Genomic DNA, 24,697 nt, shown 5'->3' on the forward strand with positions numbered 1-24,697 from the left:
CATTTGTCACATAAAAGCATGTCAATTCTAGAGTATGAATTGTGGACGTTTGAAAAAAATGTATATTCGCGGCCCGATGGGTTATGAGTTCTCCAGATGTCATATAGGTCGAATTCAGTTAGCATGTTGCGGAATGCTAAGGAAGGTCCGGGGGGGGAGGGAGCCTAGTCGTGAGAGGTTTGTTAGATTTATCTAGATGTGGGTTTAATACCAAGTTGAAATCTCCCATTATTAGTAGTGACCCTTTGGCTACTTTGCGGATTAGAAGAAATAATTTACGTAAGAAGGGGATCTGGTTAGAATTAGGAGCATATACTGAGACCAGGGTAACCAATTTGTCATCTAGCAGTCCAGTCAGGATTAGATAGCGCCCATTTTTGTCCGCAGTAAGGGAGTGCTGGACAAATGTCACTTTATTGCTGAAAAGAATGGCAACACCATTACGTTTAACCTGACCACTAGCATAAAATCCCAGAGGATATCTGTTATCTCTAAATATAGGGGGGTTTACGGAGGAAAAGTGAGTCTCCTGTAGAGCGATCACGTCTCCCCTCTGCTTATGGAAGAAAGTGAGGGCAAGTCTGCGTTTGTTGGGGGAGTTCAGTCCCTTCATTCACATTCAAGGAAAGGATCTTAGTCGTCATAGGATCGCATGGGCAAAATGATGGGTGAAAATGTCAACCAATAGCGTAATGTTTATATGGTATGTAAGGTGTACATATTTTTGAGGTACAAGACAGAGTCTAGTGTGAGGGGGAGGGCTGTAACTTAGGGGGAGAGTAGGGAACAAATTGAAAAGGAAAGGGAAAATATTAAACCAAAACGGTCCATTATATCGGACCGACATGACTACTGCAGGGAGGTAAGGGGAGACAAATGCAGTAGTACGGGAGAAGGTGGGGGCTCTATTGGTGGCCTAGTGCCACCACCCTTGTAGGCCCAATAAGAAAATTGTCCAATAAACAACCCATCTATAAACCAGTGCATAACTTGAAAAATACTGTATGAACATTAACGTAACCTGTCATTTAGCTGCGAGCTAGCGCAAAACAGTTTTATCATCAGGATAGTAGCAAAAGGCATGTTATACCTAAACAAACAATAAGCCTAATAATCAAACGGCTGTTATACTTAGCCAAGAAGTCAGACTCCAGGATGTGAGGAGACAGGGATTGTCCAGATAAAGGACATATGGCTTACATACCCCGAAGGGGTAGTGGATTGGTCTCTCAAGTGTTCCCCCATTCCGCACGCGGAGCTGAACTCCGTTTAGGCATGGATGGGTGTTTCACCGTGATGTCCCATTCTGAAAGGAGCTTGAGTCCTGCTTCAAGGGACGAGATGGTGTGTGTGGAGTCTTCATGGGTAATCAGAAGCTTCACAGGGAAACCCCAACGGTAGGGGATTTCGTTGGCTCGTAGTGCAGTGGTAATCGGGGTCAACGCTCTTCTTTTGGCTAACGTCATTGCAGATAGGTCTGGAAAAATCTGTAGGCCTCCCAATGTACCCTTCTCCCCGGCCGATCTTGCAGCCCTCAGTATGCGCTCCTTGGTGGTGAAGAAGTGTACACGGAGGAGAGTGTCTCTAGGGAGATCAGACGAGACTGAGCGAGGTCTTGGGAGCCGGTGGACCCGGTCGATCAAGAGGTCTCTTTCTTCTACGGAAGGCAGCAGTTTGCGGAACAGCGTGGTGACATAGCCTTCCAGTTCAGGGTTGGATACAGAGTCCGGAATCCCCCTGATTTTTATGTTGTTCCTCCTAGATCTGTCCTCGAGATCTGCCATCTTGTTTTTAACTGCTTCAATTTCAGCCTGTTGTTGGTCATAGGAGGTGAGGAGGTCATTATGAGAGGCCACCAGCTCCTCCATTTTCCTCTCAAGGTGATCTGTTCGGTCCCCAACAGCAATTAGATCGGTCTTGACTTCCCGAATCGCAGTTGTTAAGTCTCTGGTCAGGTCAGATTTGAAGGTGGACAGTATCTGACAGAGTAGCCCAGCTGTTAGTGGGGTGTCTGGGGCACAATCTGCGCCTGCCATTGAGAATGACAGGCCAGAGCTGTGTGCAGGGGTGTCAGATGCTGGCGCTGCCACAGAGGTACCCGGAGATGTTCCCAGGGCCTGCGTGGCCCTCCTAGCAGGAAAAGAGACCCGAGGGGTAGAGACCTCTTTAGATTTCTTAGGGGACATGATAGAGGTTTTCAGAGGAGTATGAAAATAGTGACAGACAGGGCTTCACACACTAGTATAATGGAATGGTGCCTGTTAATGAAATGAGCATGAGATTACGGGTCACATGGGCGGTGACATTGCAGGGCGTAGTGTCACATCATAATGGATTACGCCAACAGATCTTGGGTAGAGGTGAAGATGTCTTCTGGAGCAGCAGGAGGATTTGCGAAAAGTAGCCCACTGTTGTAGAAGGAGCTAACAGGGGGGGCTATCACAGCTTCTAGTGAGAATAAGGAGCTGATTGGGGCTTCCCGGAGAGTGAAGCTCTGAGTCAGGTCCAAAAGAGCTCTGCTGGGCCACAGAGGTAACAGGGGGATGGTATACAGGTGGGGCAACAGACAGCCAGGTCTGGATGTCACAGGTTGTTGCGCGGCACAGGGCTCTGGGCAGGCAGTGAGAGGCTGACCCCTGCCAGACCTGCTAAGCAGGGTGTCAGCTTATACCAGTGGGGGAGAGAGGCTGTTGATATTGTCCAGCTTGCAATGGGGCAGCCCAGGGGTCGCCCAGGAACACAGGCCTCAGATTAGATGTATGGAGGAGTATAGATAGTATGGGGGCCCTGGGTCCCACTGATCCCCCAGGGCACAGAGGGGCAATCTCTCCAGGGGGCTCCTGGGGCACCCCAACAGAGGCTAGTGAAAACCCAGGTGCAGGAGGGCGAACGCAGCAGCAGGAGAGGAGGGGGGGTCACATCCAAGATGGCCGCCGCTGTAACTAGCAGCCGGAGCTGGCAGAGCCTGCAGGCACTTACCCCTCTCTCCAGGGACAGCTGGCACCCCCAGATCAGGTCCTGAGCATCAGCGGAGGCTGGGATAGGGGAGAGGAGGTAGCAGATGTAAAAATCGCGGCTCCAGGCGCCCCCGTTTCCTCCGTCCGCGTCACGGAGCTCGAAACCCGGCTGGCTGTACTAATTGAGGTCCCGGCTTCGGAGGTGGGAAAGGCCGCAACCCGCAAAGACGTTTCCCCACGTCTCCCGGCTCCGCAGCGCACATCCACCGGTGCCCCAGGCCAGCGTCCAGCAGGTACAGGCGGTGGGGAGGCTGGGGGGTAGCAGAATAAGTGGGTAAATGCCCCAAAAACGGAGAATGGGCAGGAGTGCAGGGAAAATGCTGCTGCTCGGTTCAGCAGCTAGGCCACGCCCCCACAATATCCTTTTAAAAAAAAATTGAAAGTTTATTTCTTCACCAACCGACAGATCAAAATAAAAATAATATTATTAAATACACACATAAAAACAGTTCCTTTTAGCAAGAAAAATATCTTTTTTAAGCTCACCGAACCTCCTGGGGACGTGATTTTATCCTCCTTATTCCTCAGATGTTATATCCGCCTTCACACTAGCACTTATCTTCTGGATGCTCCACTGCCACTGCAACTATCCATCAGATTTTCCCTGTGTGTTTTGGGACTGAGTTAGGAGAAAACACTGATGCCTCCTAATCAGGTGTATGGCGTTTTCAGATGTTCTATATCCGTATCACCCTCCCAGCCGATTCTCTGCTTGCGCCTGCAGTATGGTGGGGTCACAGCCACAGATGTTATATAGCCGTGATGCTGCGGGGGAATTCAGTGGGGTTTTAAGATTTTGTCAAACACGTTTGTCGGCTCCGGCACTTCTCCCCTGTGTGCGGTGGCTTCTTCTTACAGGCTCCATTCTCCATCTGCTTCACCAATGCGTTTCTACCTAGGATAGGTCTTTTTCAAGGTCAAGCCCTGCAGATAACCCTGAGATACACCATCTAGACTGTCTTTTGAAAGTAAAATAGGATTGAACTTTCCTATTAGGGTTCAGCAGCTGCAAGTGATTGGAGCGCTTAAGACTGTTTGGACTGACTTCTATTCAAAGCCTTAGAGAGGGTTCCACCTGGGTGTCACCAGCACCCTAGATTAAACTTTGGAAAGGAGGAATTAGAGGAGACCTCTCATTGGGCGCAATACACAATATACATCAATAAAAAAAAAAAAAAAGATTACAGTCCTTATGATGTGTGTGCAGTGTCCTTTTCTTTTCAATAAAGTGTTCCGTGGACAATCAGCGTTCAAATGGTGAATGTTTCTCAAAAGTTGTGCATATAAATGAAAATTAATATATGATTAGAGATGCATTTATATAAAACAAAAGTTAATCTGTGTGATTAGTAAAGATGGGAATACCCGACTCACTCTGAATAGAAGTTTTCTTTTTCTTTTTTTTTCAACATTAAATCTTTATTTCAAATTTTCATAGTAATAACAAGGGGTTAAAAAAAATAGGGGATAACAAAAGGGAAAGGGGAGTGGGGATTGAGGGAGCAGGGCGTACAGAGGTATTGATGATTTAAAGTAATAACAAAGAAAAAGACAAAGGAGGTACTGTAAAATAAGCAAAGTACATTGAATATGTTAGACATCAGAGGCCATTGAAGGCGACTCGTTTAAATCAAAAGGAGAAGGCTGAGACTATGACATGGTATGTGCTGATGGAGCTCCCTTTCCCTCTGTAACATAGACCTGCCATGGGAACCATTTCATAACAGGATAAGAGAGTACTGTGGAGTAAGAGACACCTTTGGTCTCCATTTCAAACTTAAATTGAGTTTTGGAGACCACTTTGTCAAATGGGAGTATGAAAGGAGATTTCCAGTGTTTGGCAATAGCGGCTCTAGTAGAATATGGCCTAAAACATAACGAGCAGACTGTGGTACTGAGCTAGGATACCAATGTAATTTAGCCACAGAGGGGTCCGGAGATAGTGTGAGACCTAGGACTTCAGAGATGAAGGTAAACACTTTAAGCCAAAAAGACTGTATAATAGGGCAATCCCAAAACACATGAAAAATAGTGCCTTCGTGGCTGCACAGGCCATATTTTATGTAATTTAACTGGGGTAAAGTACAATCTATGGAGTAATTTAACATGCATTTCAGCATGATTGGTACATTTAGAGAGGTAAAAAGAAGACCTATGGATAATTTCCCATTGTTTGAGAGTAAAGGTGCGGTGGAGGTCATTCTCCCAATTCTCCCTTTTGAGAAGGGGACTTAACTAGTTAATCCAGAGGGGACAATAAGTCAAACCAAAAGGATATGGCACCACGTGATGAAGCTGTAGTTAATCTCTTCAAAATATGGCTACGGGAGGCATGGAAGGTACAATCAAAATGGCTAGAGTGTCTAAGGTCCTATACTCTCAAGGTGTCAAGAACAGAAGCAGGGGACAGAGGGGAATTAGGTTGAAGTTGTTGGGGTAACCACAGAAGAACAGCAAGTGGAAAACCATGAAAAAGGGTACGCTCCAGGTCAACCCAAGGCTTAGAGTGAGGTGGAAGAGACATATCACATAATTGGGAAAGTAAGGCTGCTTCATGGTATCTATTCAAATCAGGAAGGGAGGAGCGGGTTATACGAGTATAAGCTAATCGGGGGGGGGGGGGGCTTACATTTCCACACATATGTCAGCATAAGTATTCTCATCTGGATCAACAGTTTACTGGGGATGGCATAAGAGATGACACAGAATAAATACATTAATTTCAGAAGTAACATCATTATATATGTCGCTAATCGGCCTAACCAAGAGACCTTGTGGTTCATCCAGGACTCAGCTAAGGTAGTCAGCTGAGTCAACAAGGGAGTATAGTTAACTGTATGAATATTGAATATTTTGAATATTGGAGGGAATAGAAATACCTAAATAGAGCTAGGAGGTCTCTTTCCAGTTAAAGGGAAAGCGTGATTTCAAGTACCTTAGAGTCTGAGGAGGGATATTAAGGGGGAGGGCATCACACTTAGTGGTATTCAGTTTATAAAATGAGGCAGCACTAAAGATATCCAGTATGTTATGAAGCGAAATTAACGAGGTCTCTGGCTCAGTTACAAACAATAAAACATCATCAGCAAACAAACACAGTTTATGACAAGTATCACCAACCAATAAACCAGATAAATTAGAGGATAAATGGATTATTTGGGCAAGGGGTTCAATGGCCATTACAAACATAAGCGGTGAGAGGGGGCACCCCTGTCTAGTTCCATTCGAAATTTGAAAGGGTGAGGAAAGAAAGCCATTACTATAAACTCTTGCGGAAAGGACCGGTGTAAAGGGCAAAGATAGATCTTATAATGTCCCCCTGGAGACCGAACTTGCATAATACCCAGCGCAAATAGTCCCAGTGCAGGCGGTCAAATGACTTGTCAGCATCGAGAGAGAGCAGGAGGAATTGTGACTTGTTGTGTGATGCGACACTTGCTCCTGAGGAAGCCGGACAGCAAACATCCGGGGAAACGCGTTGAGCTGCATTAAATTTCACCACCTTCCATCTCTCCAAGTGATGTCCCCTCTCCCACAGACGTCCATCATCTCCTAATTTCAATATTGGATTACAAATCGTTTATGGGACTTAAGCCAGTTCCTAATCATCCAGCAAAAATAAGGAGAAGACGCCAAATAGGGAGAAGCATTTCTGCACCCCTTTTCAGGGTATTTCAAATGGGACTTCATCATAACCTTTCTTCTGGTGTTTCCATCAATCACACCTGAGTCTACAGATGGTAATATCATTAACTTTTACCTTTATTCCACGAGTGTGGAGCTCCGCAATATCCATCAAGCATCCTGTGCTCATTTTTAATTCCATCATTATTATTTTCATGTGTTTATTATTTTTCTTAATTGTTTTTATATATGTATAATTAAATTTGTAATATTTTTGAGATACCGTCTGGTCTTTATAATTATTCAGCCAGCGCTGGCACATTCCTTTTTTCTTCCTATCATAAATTTTGGGTCTGACAACCCAGTGCCAGCAGCTGTTGATAGCGCACCACTCACTCCCTTTTCTTGTAGTTCCATTCGAAATTTGAAAGGGTGAGGAAAGAAAGCCATTACTATAAACTCTTGCGGAAAGGACCGGTGTAAAGGGCAAAGATAGATCTTATAATGTCCCCCTGGAGACCGAACTTGCATAATACCCAGCGCAAATAGTCCCAGTGCAGGCGGTCAAATGACTTGTCAGCATCGAGAGAGAGCAGGAGGAATTGTGACTTGTTGTGTGATGCCCATTCATTCAAGTCCAAGACAGAACCAACCTGATCTGGATTTATTAATTGTGGGAGTAAGGGATTTATACAGTTGGCTTTTAGTTTGGCATAGATCTTTAAATCAGTATTTAAGAGGGCTATAGACCTATAGGGTGAGATTTAATAGGATGAGAGATTCAGAAAGTGAGATATTTGGTAAGAAATCTCCAGTTTTTTTAAAGCAGCAATCATTTACACTGCAAAATCAAACTGGTTTAGCAGTGTAAATGATCGCCGCTTTAAAAAAACTGGAGATTTCTTACCAAATCTTACAATTTGCACCTCGACCATTTCTGCAGGGAAAGAGCCTTCACTAGATGCTGCAGTATAAAGCTTTAAGAGGAGCAGGGAGAGGAGCTCATCGAAAGTTGAGTAGAAGGAGTTTGTACAGACATCTGGGGCAGGGGCTTTTCCCTTTGGTAACTGTTAAATCACAACTTCAATCTCCTTCATAGACCATGGACTATTCAAAGAGGCTAAGGTTTCCGCATCTAAGGAGGGGAGATGGATAGAGTCCAGGAATGAGGAGATAGTAGCAGCTGATGGTTGTGGGATAGTGTCCTCATGAAGATTGTATAGCGATATCAAGGGGCTTAAGACACTGCAGTACTCTAGTGGGATGGGTCTGGTTCTGAGACTCTAAGGACTGAAGAGTGGACTCTAGATCAGACTGAGTTTTACAAGAGCAAGCTTTAAGCTGGGCCCCCATCTGTATAGACATGACACGAAGTACCGCTTTTAAGGCACACCAATAGGTGAAGATAGAGTTGTCCTCTGGGGAGTTAGTCTGCATATACAACCTCAAAGAGTCAGTGAGGGCACCCAGAGTCTCAGGGTCAGATAGTTGATAATCAGGGGGTCTCCAAGGGCGAGTAAAAGGGCAACGGCAAACCGTATCCTAAGTCCTTTATTGAAGAAAGAAAAGGTGTGTCTATATTGCGATGCACCTCAAGAAGATTAATTGCACAATAAGATGTAACTTTAATGTTGTTTGTTAAAAACTTAAAAATATTAAAAGAACACATACAAACATAAACAGACAAGTGAGACAATGTGCGTGTTAAAACAGCACGTGTGGGAGTATCATGTGTGTTTTTAAACGTCTCTGATGGTTTTATTTATCCAGCAACTGTTGCAGGCTTACAGGGTCTCTATAACCAAAGGGATAATTTTATTTTATTTTTTTGTCTCACTTGTCTGTTTATGTTTGTATGTGTTCTTTTAATATTTTTCGCTAAATTTTTAACAAACAACATTAAAAGTTACATCTTATAGTGCAATTAATCTTCGTGAGGTGCATCGCACTATAGACACACCTTTTCTTTCTTGAATAAATGATTCATATTCAAGTGTCTGCAGTAGCACACCCCTGATTTTGGTTAAAACTATTAAAAATACCACTAAATACAGGCAGAGGGCCAAATTTTGTGTGACATTGAACACTTAAGAAGCATCTAAATCCTGTGCGACTGGTAGCTGTATCTGCGTATCCCAAGTCCATAGGAAGGGGGCATGGTCAGACCAGGTAATAGGGAGGATTTAAATTCTCTTAGTGTATTGGAGGGCAAAATCAATTCTGGAGTAGCGATTGTGTGCAGAGGAAAATAAAGTGGTCTCTCTCCTCAAGGTGGGACGTTCGCCAGGCATCACACAAGTCAAAATCTGCAAGCAACTTCCTAAATGCTAATGAGGGGCCCATATCCCAGGAGGAGGTATGACGATTTTGGGATTGTGACCTATCAGTCTTAGGGTCAAGGACTAGAGTGAAATCGCCCGTCAATATAAGCAGTCCTTGTCATACTTTATATATTTTTTCAAAAGTTTCACGTAAAAAAGGGACCTGATGGGAGTTTGGGGAGCGTAAAGTGAAACAAGAGTAACCAAGGTGTCATCTATTAGACCTGTAAGAATCAAAAAGCGACCACTTTTGTCCTCAACCTTGCAATGTAAAGTGAATGGGGTATTTTTGTGAAACAAGATGTCTACTCAATTGCGTTTAGCTGGGCCATTAGCAGTATAACATACAGGATATCTATGATCTTTAAAAGCAGGGGGTGCAGATGAGGAGAAGTGTGTCTCCTGAAGAGCAACTATATTAGCTCTATATTGGTGAAATGTAGAGAGGGCTAGTCTACGCTTCTGGGGGAAATTGAGCCCCTTCACATTAAGGCAAAACAACGTAACCATTGGGCAATTGAAAAATGGAGCAGGTTAACGAAACCTCAATTATGCCTGTAATAAAACATGGTTGGGGGGGGGGGGGGGCACAAAAAAAGGAGAAGAAAACAAGTATAGGGAATAAAGAACCCAAAAGGCCCAGTATATCGGGCCACAGTAGTTGCCGAAGAAAACAGAATCGGCAACATGGTTAACTGGTGGAGGCGGGCAAAACATGCCTCCAACCCATGAGACCATGCTAAATCACAGAGAAATGAAAGCAAAAAATAAAAAGAAGGCAATTGTACGATGAACAGTGATATGCATAGTTCACATCAACATAGCTGTACAATATTAAGAAATAAGGCATATCATGTCAGTACAATAAAATACAGTAAGAAACTTATTGCTACCTGAAAAATATACAGGCAAGACATCATCATTCAAAACAAGAGAACCATAATAGAAACAGTCAGGATATTAAATGGGGATATATAAAGATTTTTGGATCAGTAAAAGTCTATCAACAAACAAGAATACTTGTGGACCAGCCAACATAGGGCACCACCTGTAAGTGGTTCACGGAAGTGGGAGATCCATATGGAGCATTAGGACAGTCAAGTCAACTGATCCAGGATGGGCGAGGGAATAGAGTCATTCACTGTTACAAGAAAAAGAGTTCCAACTTGAGTATGCAGTGTAGTCAACCCACTTGTGTCTAGTCGGGTTGGATAGGATGTTGAAGCAACAGATACAGGGATGTCCCATTCCTAGAGAAGTTTTACACCAGCCTCCGGAGACGAGATGACAAAAGTAGAGGTGTCCTTCCGCACCAGTAATTTAAATGGGAAACCCCATCGGAATGGTATATCCTGGGCACGAAGCACTGCTGTAATAGGCTGGAAGGTTCTTTGTTTGGTTATGGTATGGATTGAGAAATCTGGGAAAATTTGTAGATTGCCCAAGATGTCTGCATCTTCCACTTGGCGAGAGGCCTTGAGGATGTCTTCCTTGATGTGGAAGAAGTGTAGGTGTAAGAGGGTATCTTGGGGGAGATACTATTAGCAGAGCAGGGTTTGGGGAGTCAGTGTATACGATCAATCAATAGATTCTTATCATCAGCCGAGGGGTACAATTTCTTGAAGAGTGACAGAGCAAAATCACGCAGGCCATCAGCACAGACTCAGGAACTTTCCTTATTTTAACATTGTTCCGGAATGATCGGTCTTCCAGATCCGCCAGTTTATTTTTGACAATGGAAAGCTCTTCTAGGACGGAGTTATGAGAGGAGAGGAGGTCATTATGAGAAGAGAATAGTTCTTGCATTTTAGTCTCCAGATTGTTGGTACGATCTCCAATAGCCAACACCTCACCACTAATTTGAGTAATGGAGGATTGCAGATCAGTGGAGAGGTCTGAACAGAGTGCTTGAAGCATCTGATGGAGTGTGTGGACTGTTAGCAGAGCGTTGGCAGGAGGTCCAGGGCTGGATTCAGCAGTAGCTGGCAAGGCCATTGAAGAGGCAGAAGGCAGGCAAGGTTTTATGGTCTGTGCTGTCTCAGGGGTGCGATGGAGGGCAAATTTAATAGGGGTTCCAGAGCAGAGATTTAGCTTTTTTTACCAGGCATGATGGCCCTCCAAGGAATGATACAATAGGTAGTGGTGCCAGGCAGGAAGATCACTTAAGGATCCAGAGTAGGTAGTTTAAATCAAAAAGGTCTCTTGGGTGTGGAGGATCTCACATAGTCATTATGGATACATTAGAGATGCAGGGTGGACCCCGGGTAATACCCAGTGGTGAGCAGTGGGGAGGGGTAGCAGAGTAACTGCGGTTATTTATGAATTTATTTAGGTGCTTTTTATTGTCAGCTTTTTTTTTATTGGTGTATTTTTTATTATTATTTATTATTATTTATTCAGCCGCAAAAACATCCACTGGGGACTCACTGTCCATGGTGCTCACCCCCCGGACCTCCTCAATAGCAATACAATCTGTGGCCAACCCCAGTGGTGTGGCTGTGTTCCCAACGTGCGGTCATTTTCTTCTTGAGGTTGCATTTGAAGTCATGCCACCTGCAACCAAAATTTAAATATTATTACATCTCACACCTGATGTTTGAATTAGCATGCATTGTTCTATGCTACAGATTTTTAAGTCTGCTTCATTCAACATAACTTACATTAGGTTAAAGTTTAAAATAATCACCTTGAACATACATTCACAGTCACCGTCTAATATATATTGAATAAGTGACATGGCAATCATGTCTGTTGCTCCTAGCAACGTGACCTGCCATTTACCAATTCCATCTACCTTCTTATAAACACATTACTGGTATTGTTAAACTCGAATAATACACACTTGAACTTGCCTTTTCTTTACACACTCTGTCTCACGAACTTGTGGAGCAACCGCATTAATCTCCACAGTTATGTCCTCCCAAATCTTCCATCTCATTGTGGGTGTCACCTCGCCTGTGTCAACTCCTGTGCACGGGGTACCAGAATTTGAAGTTCCTCCAGTTGGAATGCCTTGTTCTTGGTGGTTGGTTCCTCTGTTGGCCTCTTCCGGCCACACCCATGGCCACGGCCACGGCCACGGCTACCAGTTGCTGTATTTGAAGTGGTGGCCTGGCTACTCTCTTGTGAAGCCACCTGCTGTGTCCCCAATGATTCTGCTGAGGTCGAAGGTGGCCCTGCAGAAGATGGCCCTGCAGAAGATGGCCCTGCAGCCTGTTCACCTCCCAATGTCTGATTTGTGCTCAGGTGCACATTGGAGGTGATGGAGTCCAGCTGAGCTAAGAGGAGCTAATGCTCATGAGCTCCGTCTGATTCTGACCCAGACATGTTTGCAGCACAATCTAGTTCTTCTTGCACACCTATATATACCCATTTATCTAATTAGCGTACATCACCCCCACCCTGCGTTCTGTGCGGCAGCGTACCGTACGGCTGTGTACACCGTGGTGTTTGTGCAGCGCAAATGCCACGCCCATACCAGCGGGAAAAAATACTTTACAAAAAATGTCTTCCATTCCAAGCAGAAATTTTCCAGCAATGATCAGCTACAACTTTTCACAGGCATACATGCAATATGTGCAGGGCCGGATTAACAATGGACCTGATGGAGCTACAGCACAATCTAGTTCTTCTTGCACACCTATATATACCCATTTATCTAATTAGCGTACATCACCCCCACCCTGCGTTCTGTGCGGCAGCGTACCGTACGGCTGTGTACACCGTGGTGTTTGTGCAGCGCAAATGCCACGCCCATACCAGCGGGAAAAAATACTTTACAAAAAATGTCTTCCATTCCAAGCAGAAATTTTCCAGCAATGATCAGCTACAACTTTTCACAGGCATACATGCAATATGTGCAGGGCCGGATTAACAATGGACCTGATGGAGCTACAGCTCCAGGCCCACTCTCCAAATAGGCCTATTTTGTAGCTGAGGACCAGGGCTTTCCAACAAGACCAGCCTCGCATCGGTAGCCCCCTGGGAACCGGAGATACCGCCAGGCAAACCTGGAACGTTTTCCCCTTAGGATAACATGGGACCCGCTAATTCTGACCTCCACCCAGTTCCAACAGCTGCTAGTTCCCCCTCCAGCATCACAGAAGCTCGAGGTTCTCAGTTGAACCCAAATCGCTGGGCCTTCAATCTGATACCAGGCTCGTCCATATGGGTTCATTGGTTCTAGAAATATAGCGGGTAAACCATTTTTTTTTTTCATTTCTGAAATGTAATTTCATGGCTGTTCATGTTGTTTGAGCACAGATTTTTCATGAATCAAACGGCCCAGTTTGATGGGACCAAAATCATTCGAAGCCTACATGTAAATGGGTTAGTTGGTTCTTAAGATATAGCTGGTTGTTTAAAGGGGAGCGGGGGTGGTTTTCTCTCCCTCTCACACCAGAAAATGCAGGGACTAGGCTGGTGTAAAAGGGGCCAGTCCGGGAATGTCCCTGCATGAACCTGGGACCATAATCCCGGGTAAATCCCTGCATTTTCTGGTGTGAAAGGGGTATTATTTCAAATAGCCGGGACATGCAGTGCTCTAAATACAGCCGGGCAGCCCCCTGCTCTCTGCCCGGCTGTCATTTCTGCCTGGCGGCAGCTGTCCCCCAGTTACCGCAAGCATATATTCCCCCTTGGCAATGAGCATGTAATCCCACATGGCAATGAGCATGGAACCCCTGGCAATGAGCATGGAACCCCTGGCAATGAGCATAGAACCCCTGGCAGTGAACATGTAGGCAACCAACACTTATGTAGCATTAATTTTAATAGGCATTATGCTGTTTGGCAAAATACATAATTGAGATTATGGTGTGTGGTTTAACATGTAATGGGCATTATGGTGTAAATTTTTAATGCATACTTTTGGCGCACAATGCCCCGTTTATGAAGCATATTGTACATTATTGCTCAATCTGTTTGGTATAGTGCAGGCATGTCTAAACTATGGCCCTCCAGCTGTTGTGAAACTTCAAGTCCCATCATGCCTTGCCAGTTTTGCTATTACGGAATGCTAAAACTATGTCAAGGCATGCTGGGACGTGTAGTTTCAGAACAGCTGAAGGGAAAATGTTTGGACATACCTGGTATAGTGTGTATTTTGGCTCAATCCCTGTGCCATAGTGTGAATTTTGGCTCAATCTGTGTGAATTTTGGCTTATTCCATGTGGCACAATGTGTAAGAGGCAAATACAGTATAAGGGGGTTACTATTGCGTTGCTTGATTTGTATAAGGGTGTGGTAAATTTAGGTGACCACATAAAAGGTGCTGAAATGTTGTCTACCAAGTTTCGGCATTCAGTATTTTTTTTATGACTGGAGTGCCGCCACACCCCGCAAGTATTTTAGGACATCGGCACCCTGCGGGTGCACCTTTGGAGTGCACCCGCCAATATGTCTCCCTGTATTTTTCCTATGCCAGACCCCTGCCTTTTCCAGGCATATATAATTAGTTGAAAGTATTTACACAAATACAGACACACCCATGTGCAGACCACCCAAACAGAACACTGGCCACGCCACCCACATTATTAGGTGCTGGCCACAACCCCTATTATTGCGCATAATAGGCCCTTGATAATTTTGTACCAAATAACACTGTTAACAACCAATTACAGGACATGATTGCTTGTAATGCGCCATTGCTAAGATGGCGGCCTATGGAAGAGCAGCTCCATTTTCGCCTGCGGAGCTCAGGACCCTGGTCTCCGTCATGGAGAGTAGGCTGGGCCCTGCTGGGCCCTTCATCTCTAATAGCGAAAAGCGCCGGGCGTATGTAGCTGCCCGGCGCAGAATATTCGCCCGCACCCAGGTGCAGAGGATCGTCGCGCAGCTGGAGAGGCGATGGTCGGACCTCCTGAGGCGACAGCCCGACCTTCTCCAGCGCATAAGGCTCAATGTTAGTGTTTGCGCAAAAAATACATATTTAACATTGAATGATTAAATTAACTAATTTAAGTAAATGAGGTTAAATGGCTGTTAATGAGTTTAAAATGGCATACACTATATGTGTGATACTTCCTCTTTGACATGCAATCATGTGGTTATAATATGTAATTGTATATGATTCTTGATTGTGATTCATACAATAATGACCCTTAATTGACACTTATCCATTTTGTTATTTTTTTCCATAGCACGGGAACGAGCAAGACAGGCCCGTGAGGAGGCGGATCATGAGGAGGCGGCCCATGAGGAGGTGGCCAATGAGGAGGCGGCCCATGAAGAGGTGGCCCATGAGTAGGTGGCCCATGAGGAGGTGGCCCATGAGGAGGCGGCCAACTCCCACTCCCCTGCCCTTACCCATGACTCTACCCCAAGCCACTCCCCTCCCCCTACCCACTCTCCAACCTCCTCATTCTCCCTCCCTTCTACACCCAGCTACACTGGGTCCAATGAGGGAAACGTCCCCCCACCGGACCATACACCACCCACAAACCTGGAGGGAGAAATGGATGTGGAGGTGGCTGAAAGTGGTACGTATACATAATGCATCATTATTTAATTATTTTGGTTCAGTTTGTTATGTAGCACAGCTGATTCAATTGTGGTTTACAATAGTAAACAGTAAGAAAACAAAGTGGGTAACAACAGACAGACTTGGGGGTTAGATAGGGTGACCAAGTCATCCCTTTAATCTGGGACACATATTAATTACACAGGTTCTGGGGCTGGCTTTCACCTGGTTTTAAACTGCCACAGAACCTGTGTAATTAATCTGGGTCCTGGATTAAAGGGGTGACTTGCTCACCTTAGGGTTACAGGGCCCTGCTGCAAGCGTACAATCTGTAGCCTCATGTAGGTGATTAGAGTTTATAGTTGATTTTTATTTCTAAACAAGAATAACTATGGCATAAATGGAGTATGGACAGGGCTGGATTATAATGGAGTCACAATTCATCAGTGCCCCTGGGCCTCCCTCTAGCTAGGGGCCCCCTGTGGTTGGCATGTATTTTTGTCCCAAAAATTGTTGGTTTTTCTTTAAATTATAATGTTTTTGTGCATGGGAGTGGGTTAGTGCTGCAGCTTCACCTATCTGGCAATGTGACAATGATTAATGGAGCAGAACATTGCCAGCCAAGCCACCGTGATTGCACAAGTGTACTGTGCATTACTGGGAGTTGACTAAGTCCCATGACACATTGCAGCAGAGAACAGAGGCTGAGAGGTTTTTGATGAGCTGTGAATGGTGGAGCTCATTACATGCTTCTCAAGTCCATGGACAACAGCAGCAGCAGCTTAGTCATGGGTAGGTTTGGATTCAGAGGGAGCACTATGACTGTGAGGTCTCCTACAGAGTAAGGGTTAGAGGGACAAACCCAGGCTTTTCATGTGGTATGTATGTATGTATGTATGTATGTATGTATGTGTGTGATATATATATATATATATATATATATATATATACTGCAGTTAACTATTGTGCAGTGACATGAAGGATTATATTTATGCAAAAATGAGAAAAGTTATAGTGGATGTAGCTTTCTAGTACATTGGTGAGTGGTAAGCCATGACAAGTCTGAATGAGGCTCAAGTGTTGGTGTGCTTTGGAAACATACATTGACAATGTTATAAGTAACATATTGTATAGTGTAAACCACTGTGTGTATGTCACCGTCATAGTATTTCTTTTCATTTGGGAAACGGAAGCCTATGTAATTTTGTGTATGTATGATTTATCATGCTGTAGGTACTTTGGATTGAATTTTTGAATCACAATGTAAAATGTCAACATTAGTATTATTAAAGTTTACCCCCCTTTAACATGCCCACAGATGACCAGAGGGAACTTCATGAAGGCATCCGTGGGGCCCTCCGCCGCATGAGGGAGCACCTGCTACTTCTGGCGGCTCATCTTCAGGACCTAACCGACCTGCTCCTTTAAAAAAAAAATTGGTTTTGTTTAAATATAAATTGTTCATACCAGTTAGAAGTTGTCTGTGTTTTTTTGAAATTTTACAGTATATGTGTAAATATTTTAAAATATTTATCACTTGCAAAAGGTAGATACTGTATATAGATGTGTGTGATGCCCCTTTCCCACTGCAGGCTTTACACGGTAAAATGCCGTTTTTTTAGCCTTTTTAAACGGCTAGAGCTGCAGTGAGAAAGCTCCAGGTTGCTTTACACGGGTAACAAATACCGGTTTTTGTTACCCGTGTAAAAAGCAGTGTTTTTAACGTGTAAGAGCCGTTTTTTCGGCAGTGGGAAAGGGGTAGCCCTTTACACGTTAAAAAAAAAACGGCATGGGGTCCCCCCCCACTGCCGTAACCAGCACCAGGCTGAAGGAGCCGGGGCTGGTATTAAAAAAATCAGGAAACCCGACAAATAGGGGTTCCCTGATTTTTTACAACCAGCCCCAGGCTCCAGGTCCGGGGCTGGTTCCCAAAATACGGGGGACAAAATGACTAGGGGTCCCCCGTATTTTAAGAACCAACCCCAGGCACAACCATCCAGCAGGGTAATGCCACAGCCGGGGGACACTTATTATATAAGTTCCCGCGGCCAAAGCATTAACCCTACCGACCAGTCAGCCTGGCCAGGGGCCCTGGGGGAGTGGGGACCCCCCAATAAAGGGGTCCCCCCCTCCAGGACTTACCTGACCAGGCTGAAGCCTGGTGCTGTCCTCGATGCCCCTGGGCGGTGGGCATCGAACTGATGGTATGGTGTAAAAAATAGAATAAAAACCATTGTCTTTTACTGGTGAACTATGAGTCCCAGCAAGCCTCCCCCGCAAGCTGGGACTTGGAGAACCACAAGTCCCAGCCTGCGGGGCATTAAAGGGCCCGCTGGGTCTTGTAGTTCCACAGTAAAAGAAAGAGTTAAATAAACACACTGACACACGTGAAAAATAAAAGTTTAATACATACATAACACATACATACTGATACTTACCTATCTTGAGCCCGTAGGTAGCCCTGGTCCTGATGTCCTGGTCCGTGTCGGCGTCTGTATCCATGTCGGCATCCCTGTCGGCGTCGGCGGTCCGGAGTCCGAAGAAATCCATTTGGGAAGCTGTGGAAGGAAACCATACTCACCTGTCCCAGCGCGACGTAGTCCAGGTAAGGTCTTTGCAAAAAAAACAAACCGAACACCCGAACCAAGCGAACAGGCAGAGAGCCGCACTGTGTTTGTTTACATCGTGCGGCTCCGCCCCCGAATGCCGCTATTGGCCGCCTTGCGGCCTAGCGGCCAATCAGGAGCCGCTAGGCCGCAAGGCGGCCAATAGCGGCATTCGGGAGGCGGAGCCGCACGATGTACACAGAGTACCGTGTCTCCCTGTCCGGCTGGTTTCGGGGTGTCGGTTTGTTTTTTTGCCAAGACACTTACCTGGACTACGTCGCGCTGGGACAGGTGAGTATGGTTTCCTTCCACTGCTTCCTCCATGGATTTCGTCGGACTCCGGACCGCCGACAGCGAGGACAACATGGATCCAGAAGACGTCGACATGGACCAGAAGACGACACAGGACCAGGGATACCTACGGAAAGAAGATAGGTAAGTATTAGTATGTGTGGGCTTTGTATGTATTAAAGTTTTATTTTAAAAGTGTGTCAGTGTGTTTTGTGTACTATTTTTTTAACTGTGGAACTACAAGTGCCAGCGGGCCCTTTAATGCCCAGCAGGCTGGGACTTGTGGTTCTCCAAGTTCCAGCTTGCTGGGGAGGCTTGCTGGCACTTGTAGTGCCACAGTAAAAAACAATAGATTAGTCTTTTTTTTACACCATAATCAGCCCGATGCCCACCGCCCAGGGGCATCGGGGACAGTACCAGGCTTCAGCCTGGTCAGGTAAGTCCTGGAGGGGGGGGACCCCTTCATTGGGGGTCCCCACTCCCCCAGGGCCCCTGGCCAGGCTGACCGGTCAGGGGGTTAATGTTTTGGCCGGGGGGACTTGTATAAAAAGTCTCCCCCCGGCTGTGACATTACCCTGCTGGCTGGTTGTGCCTGGGACTGGTTCTTGAAATACGGGGGACCCCTAGTCATTTTGTCCCCCGTATTTTGGGAACCAGCCCCGGACCTGGAGCCTGGGGCTGGTTGTTAAAAATCGGGGAACCCCTATTTGTCGGGTTCCCTGATTTTTAATTACCGGCTCCAGGCTCTGTCAGCCTGGTGCTGGTTACAGCTGTGGGGGGGACCCCACGCCATTTTTTTTTAAAAAATTATTTATTTTTCTATTTTTTTTTACACTCTGCAGCCTGCACGGATCTGACTGATCCGTGCAGACTGCTACAAATAATTCGTATTAGCGGCCGTATATATGTGCCGCTAATACGAATCATTACACCATTGGAGGGTTACAAAGCAGTCGTATCTGACTGCTTTGTAATTTCCCCTCCGGAACACGACTTTGCATACGACTTAAACAGTCGTATGCAACCGTAGGGGAAATACCAATACGAAAAACTAGGTTTTTCATATTGGTAAATTTCCCCCATTGTGTCCAAATAAACAGAGGTCATCTGAAACAGGAAGCCACATGCCGATATTATAGGCCTCCCTAAAATAAATGCAATTATGGACTTTGGGCAAGGTATAAATCAAAGGGACAACAGGAAAGGGGGGTATTAATAATTCAAATGCTTAAATCGTAAGAAGCTTAGCATCTTTTGGCAACAATAAATCTTCTCTTAATGCTTGGGGAATGTTCATGTTGGATCTCCACTAAGTTTCGTATATACTGTACACCCCAGGTTCACTTAATTGCCATTCAATTTTTTACCTATAGTCACTGATATCCCGAAGCACAATTGTCTCCCCCCTTCCTTATCCGCAGGGCGGATAATGAGGGACTCATTGTATTATAAATTCTTTAAAGCTTTTCTTTCTTGAAAAGTGAGGTTATGATGTTGTTTATCCAGACTGTTGGTAATTTCCCTCACGTTGCTATCAATAAGTCTCATAAAGGTCTTGATGCTTGCATTGTTGGAGAGAGGATCAAACCTTGAGAGCGCTTTAAATTGTTGAAGTTTCTCTGGAATATCTACAACACTTGAAGACAAAGTGTTTTGGTATTTGTGTATTATCATGGCGCCCAATTTCATCTAAATCGCATCCGATATCGCATCCGATATATCGTCCGATTTACGGCAGATTTGATCTGCGATGTGATTTTGCGTCCGATTTGCGGCCGATTTTCGGCCGATTTTTTACAGATTTTCGTCCATTTCCTGCTGATTTGCATGTTATTCCATCCTTGCACACCCCCAGGTACTATGCGATGGTATGCGATGTGATTTTCGGGAAAATGCCCCTGATTGTACAATTAAATATCGCATAGCAACGCATGCCAGCAAGTGGCATGCGATGCGATGTGATTCTCAATGTTAAATGCACCCCCATTGCTAACGCCACCCCCACTATCAATGCCAACCCGAAGCGTGGCGAGCGCAGCGAGCCCGCGAGGGGCGGCGGTACGCGTCCTCCGACTTTTTCATACCCCCACTATCCACGTCGGCGCGGAGTTGATTTTAGATAGTGTGGCGGGCGCAGTGAGCCACCGAGCCCGAAGCGTGGTGAGCGCAGCGAGCCCCCGCGAGGGGACGCAGATTACTTTACATGTATTCCGCGTCCCCTCGCGGGGCTCGCCACACTATCTAAAATCAACTCCATGCCGACGTGGATAGTGGGGGTATGAAAAGGTCGGAGGACGCGTACCGCCGCCCCACGCGGGCTCACTACGCTCGCCACGCTTCAGGTTGGCGTTGATAGTGGGGGTGGGGTTAACAATTGCGCTGCATTTAACATTGTAAGCACCCATCAGGGTGATTATACAATTCCAATCGAATCGCTTCACATGCATCGCATGGCAAGCATCACATGCCACTATATTGCATGCGATGCACTACGATGGAAATCGGGGGTGTGCAAGGTGTGCAATGATGGAACAGCATGCAAATCGGCCGGAAAAAGTGAAAAATCAGTCGAAATTCGTCCGGAAATCGGCCGAAAAGCGGCCAAAAATCAGCCAACAATCGCATCCGATTTTTCCATGCGATTTTCGGCCGATTTTCGGCCGATTTCGTGGGCGCCGTGATAATACACAAGTACCAGTGTTTTTTTTTTTTTTATACAAAATATTCCTTCAATTTAAGCTTGCGCTGTAGTTGTTTTTCAGCCAAACAGTGTAGGTCCTCAAAATTCTGGGTAGGGACAAGCAATAATCCTTTAGAGAGTAATCGCTTTTCACTTTTGCTTAGTTTGTACTTTGTTAGGCACCACAGAACCCTTTTGACGCCATATAAATCTAGGATACTAATAAATATGTTGTATTCTGTTAAGGCTCATTACTGTTTTTTTAATTTACTATTTATACATGTTCATTGTAAAGTGGCAGGATCTTACAGAAAAACTTGTGTACAGGAAATATACTGAAATCGTTGAATTCCACGTGAGTTAGTTTTTTTCCATATAGACTGCACCTGGTAACTGGTCTTGTTATATTAAACAAAACCTTACTAATTCCATTTCATTTAATGTAGTTGAATAAAACAAAAGCTGTATTTCTGTACTACATCTACTGTGGTGCAAAATAAAGGTTTTTATATGGACTTTAATCTTTAAATAAATTCATTTTACATTTTATTAGGTCTTTTTGTTTCTTGTGTTTTTATTTTAGAGTCATTTCTTCACAAATATCAGCAACTGCTATTTTTTATAATATTTAAGGGATTCCTAATAAAAAAATGATAAGCTGAGGTAGTTAGCGGCACTTAATTGTCTAACAGCTTGTACATATATGTAAGTGATCTCCATGTATTTTATTTTCAAGACAAAAAGTTTTATTAGTATTTATTTTAAGTTTACAAAAACAATAGGTACATTGCAAAAGGTACACATAGGGCCTTATTCTGGTTTGAGCGGCCGGGCCGTACGCGTACGTCCCGGGGTTTTTCATGATCTGCGCATGTGCAGATACGCTAATGCGCCGGCGCGAACACTCCACAACGCTTACGGCCGGGGTCTCAACGTGCGAAAAAACCTGTATGCGAGTGTACGGGTAATGGGGCGGCATAGGGGCGTGTTGATGGGAGCGGCCGAAATAATGAGGGAAAATGGGCGTAAATATGGGCGTACACGGGGGTGTGCACCAAAAATGAGCGGTGCTACTACCGCACGATCGACTAAGGCACCGTTCATTTCGGACACCAAACAGGCGGCCGCCAACCGCCAGCTCAAACCACCCCTACAGATACCGCATGCCAGCGTGCGCCTGGGTTTGCTAATTAACGCTGATTACTACTCAAACACATACACCTGAATGTAATAAGCAATGCTGCAGTCTATTAACTCCAAACCATGATTTCACTGCCTGCAAGCCACACACACAGCACGCAAACACATTGGAAGCTTATGTTTCTATACTTCTCCACATTTAAAGGTTTGTTTAATTTAAGGTAAGAATCTTTTTATACGCTAAGGTAGGTATTTGCTAAACAGTTAGACACATTCACTACGTGCTTTCATAGACTTTACGCAGTAGCACACTCAATCTACACAAGTCGACATGTGTCAACGTGTTCACTCTAATACTAACATAGGTTTTGTATTTAGGATACAATAACATAAACCACATCTAACACCTACAAAGGATGTTTCAGCAATGTTTGAAGCCCATGACCACTATTTTCCACACAATCTTTGTATAGTACCCAAAATAATGACCTGTACCACTATCTCATCTGCTATGATTTGGATTTGACTACACTCTGGATGTAAGATGCTACCAATCACATTATTGCACTCTCATCTCTCTAACAAAGGATTCCTACATCTGCTTATGACACTGTAAAATCATATATATTTAAAAAGTTATGCATGTTTGTTCACAAGCTAATTTATCATGTTTGGCCCATTCACACATCTTTTTTTAGGGAGGACACATATGCATTCCTACACAAATGTACCTTTTGACCCTTGTTTGTCTGCCTCACCCACTCCATGAGGAAAGCATTGTTCTGGACCTGCTTTTACCTACTACTGTAGGAGCTACCTCACCTGTACACAAACTGCTTTCTCACCTATTAAGTTGCTCTGCACATGTGCTGACACAAACTAATTAGCAGGGAAAAGTTGGATAGGAACATGGGAATGGCCATGGAGAGGGTTACACATGGGAAACTTCGACCACACTTCAACAAATGTTCAAAAATACCCTGGTCAGTAAGTACACATAAATCTAGTATTTGTTTCACACAAGAAATGACACATACCACAATTTAGATTTAATTTGTAAAATAAATTTATTTGCTGTTCAGCATCACAGCTTGACACTTTAATGTGAGAAATCAAATAAACAAATAAAATAGACACACAAATAATAAAACAGCCAGAACAAGAGGTTGCATATCTCCAAACATGTGTTACCCTGCAAATGCAATGGTGAAAGAAATGGGGACACCAGATTACGTACTGCAACAACCAGGGTGAATACTAAGCAAGATACACACCACCAAAAAAAAATATCCTGCATTTGTAGAGGTCAAAATACGAACTTTCATGCCCATGGCACACAAATGGATCGATGGCCAACTCAGGAAGCGGATGTCCAGTGCAATTTAAACCTTTGGGCTCCAACCACAGAGGAAGTGAACCAGGTCTCATTTGGGCCCTTTTTTGCCCCTTTTAGATGGGGCCTTGGGGACAGGGGCCTTTGGCTCAGCTGGCTTTCGGCGTCTTCCCCTAGTCGACACAGGAGGGTCAGCCGAGGTGGAAGGTTGGGGAGCAGCTTGGGGTGGGGCAGCAGATGGGGGATTGTCCCTTAGGGACCTGGCGGTGGACAGCTGCTCCGCAAGAAGTTCATTCTGGCGGCTGAGGTGTTGGCCAATGCTTACTATGCCAGCCGCCAGAGTTTCATTAATGCGGTTCAACGCCTCAACCTGCAGGTTGTTTGTGGCCTTCCACTCCGCCAGAAAATCCGCCACCTGCTGCTGACGGATCGCAGCATCCACCCCTTGCTGCTCGATCCTCTCCAGCGTCACCAACAGGCTCTCATCCCATGTCTCCTGTGGCTGGGGCTGGGGGCGACGTCTTGGTGGAGGCTGGACCACTTGCTCCACCTGTGGCTCTGCAGAGGAAGATGCTGCCGGTACATCCTGGCTTTCTGCTTCTGCTAGGATAAGAATTGAAAACAATGTCACCATCACATACGCAATAAAAAATATATTTCTAAATACAATGCATTACTGTGACTTACCATCAAAAGGAGCATCAAAGACCTCCGCCGGGAGCTCACTGTCCATATTGGAGATCCCCCTGATCTCCCCCACATCAATCACGTCCACGGAGTCCTGCTCCAGGGGGGGGTACTCCAAATGGTCAGGCATAGGACCGCTCCCGGTGGACATGCTGTGGTTGTACCGGTCAGTCATCTTCCTTTTCAGTGAACTTTTGAAGTCAGTCCACCTACAAGTTTAAAAATACAAATATCACCATGAGATATGTGCACCACTGTGCTACGTGTAGGGTTACCACCTAGTCCCTTCAATTCCGGACACATGTTAATTACACAGGTTCTGTGGCAGTTTAAAATTAGGTGAAGTGGAGTCTTGAAGTCAGCCAGCCACAGAACCTGTGTAATTAATATGTGTCCGGAATTAAAGGGACTATGTGGTACCCCTAGCTACGCGACATTTCCTAGTGTGGGTGCTCTTATGTTTTTTTGCCATATGTGTCCCACACACACATTCATGTCTAAATTAGGAGGCATTTCAGTGTCTCATCTCATTCATTAG

At 45.0% G+C, this 24,697-nt stretch overlaps 1 long non-coding RNA gene across 1 annotated transcript in view; it reads left to right on the top strand.

Moving 5' to 3' along the window:
- LOC146058778 (uncharacterized) overlaps positions 1–16,855 on the top strand; it is a 29,506-nt gene extending 12,651 nt beyond the window's left edge. Inside the window, exons 2-3 of the long non-coding RNA XR_014469951.1 lie at positions 15,103–15,441; positions 16,741–16,855. This is a non-coding gene — a long non-coding RNA (uncharacterized LOC146058778). The remainder of the gene's footprint in view (positions 1–15,102; positions 15,442–16,740) is intronic.
- Positions 16,856–24,697: the final 7,842 nt, after the last annotated feature.

This window comes from Crinia signifera, chromosome 2 (assembly GCF_055691185.1).
Source record: "Crinia signifera chromosome 2, ASM5569118v1, whole genome shotgun sequence".
NCBI classification, from domain to species: domain Eukaryota; kingdom Metazoa; phylum Chordata; class Amphibia; order Anura; family Myobatrachidae; genus Crinia; species Crinia signifera.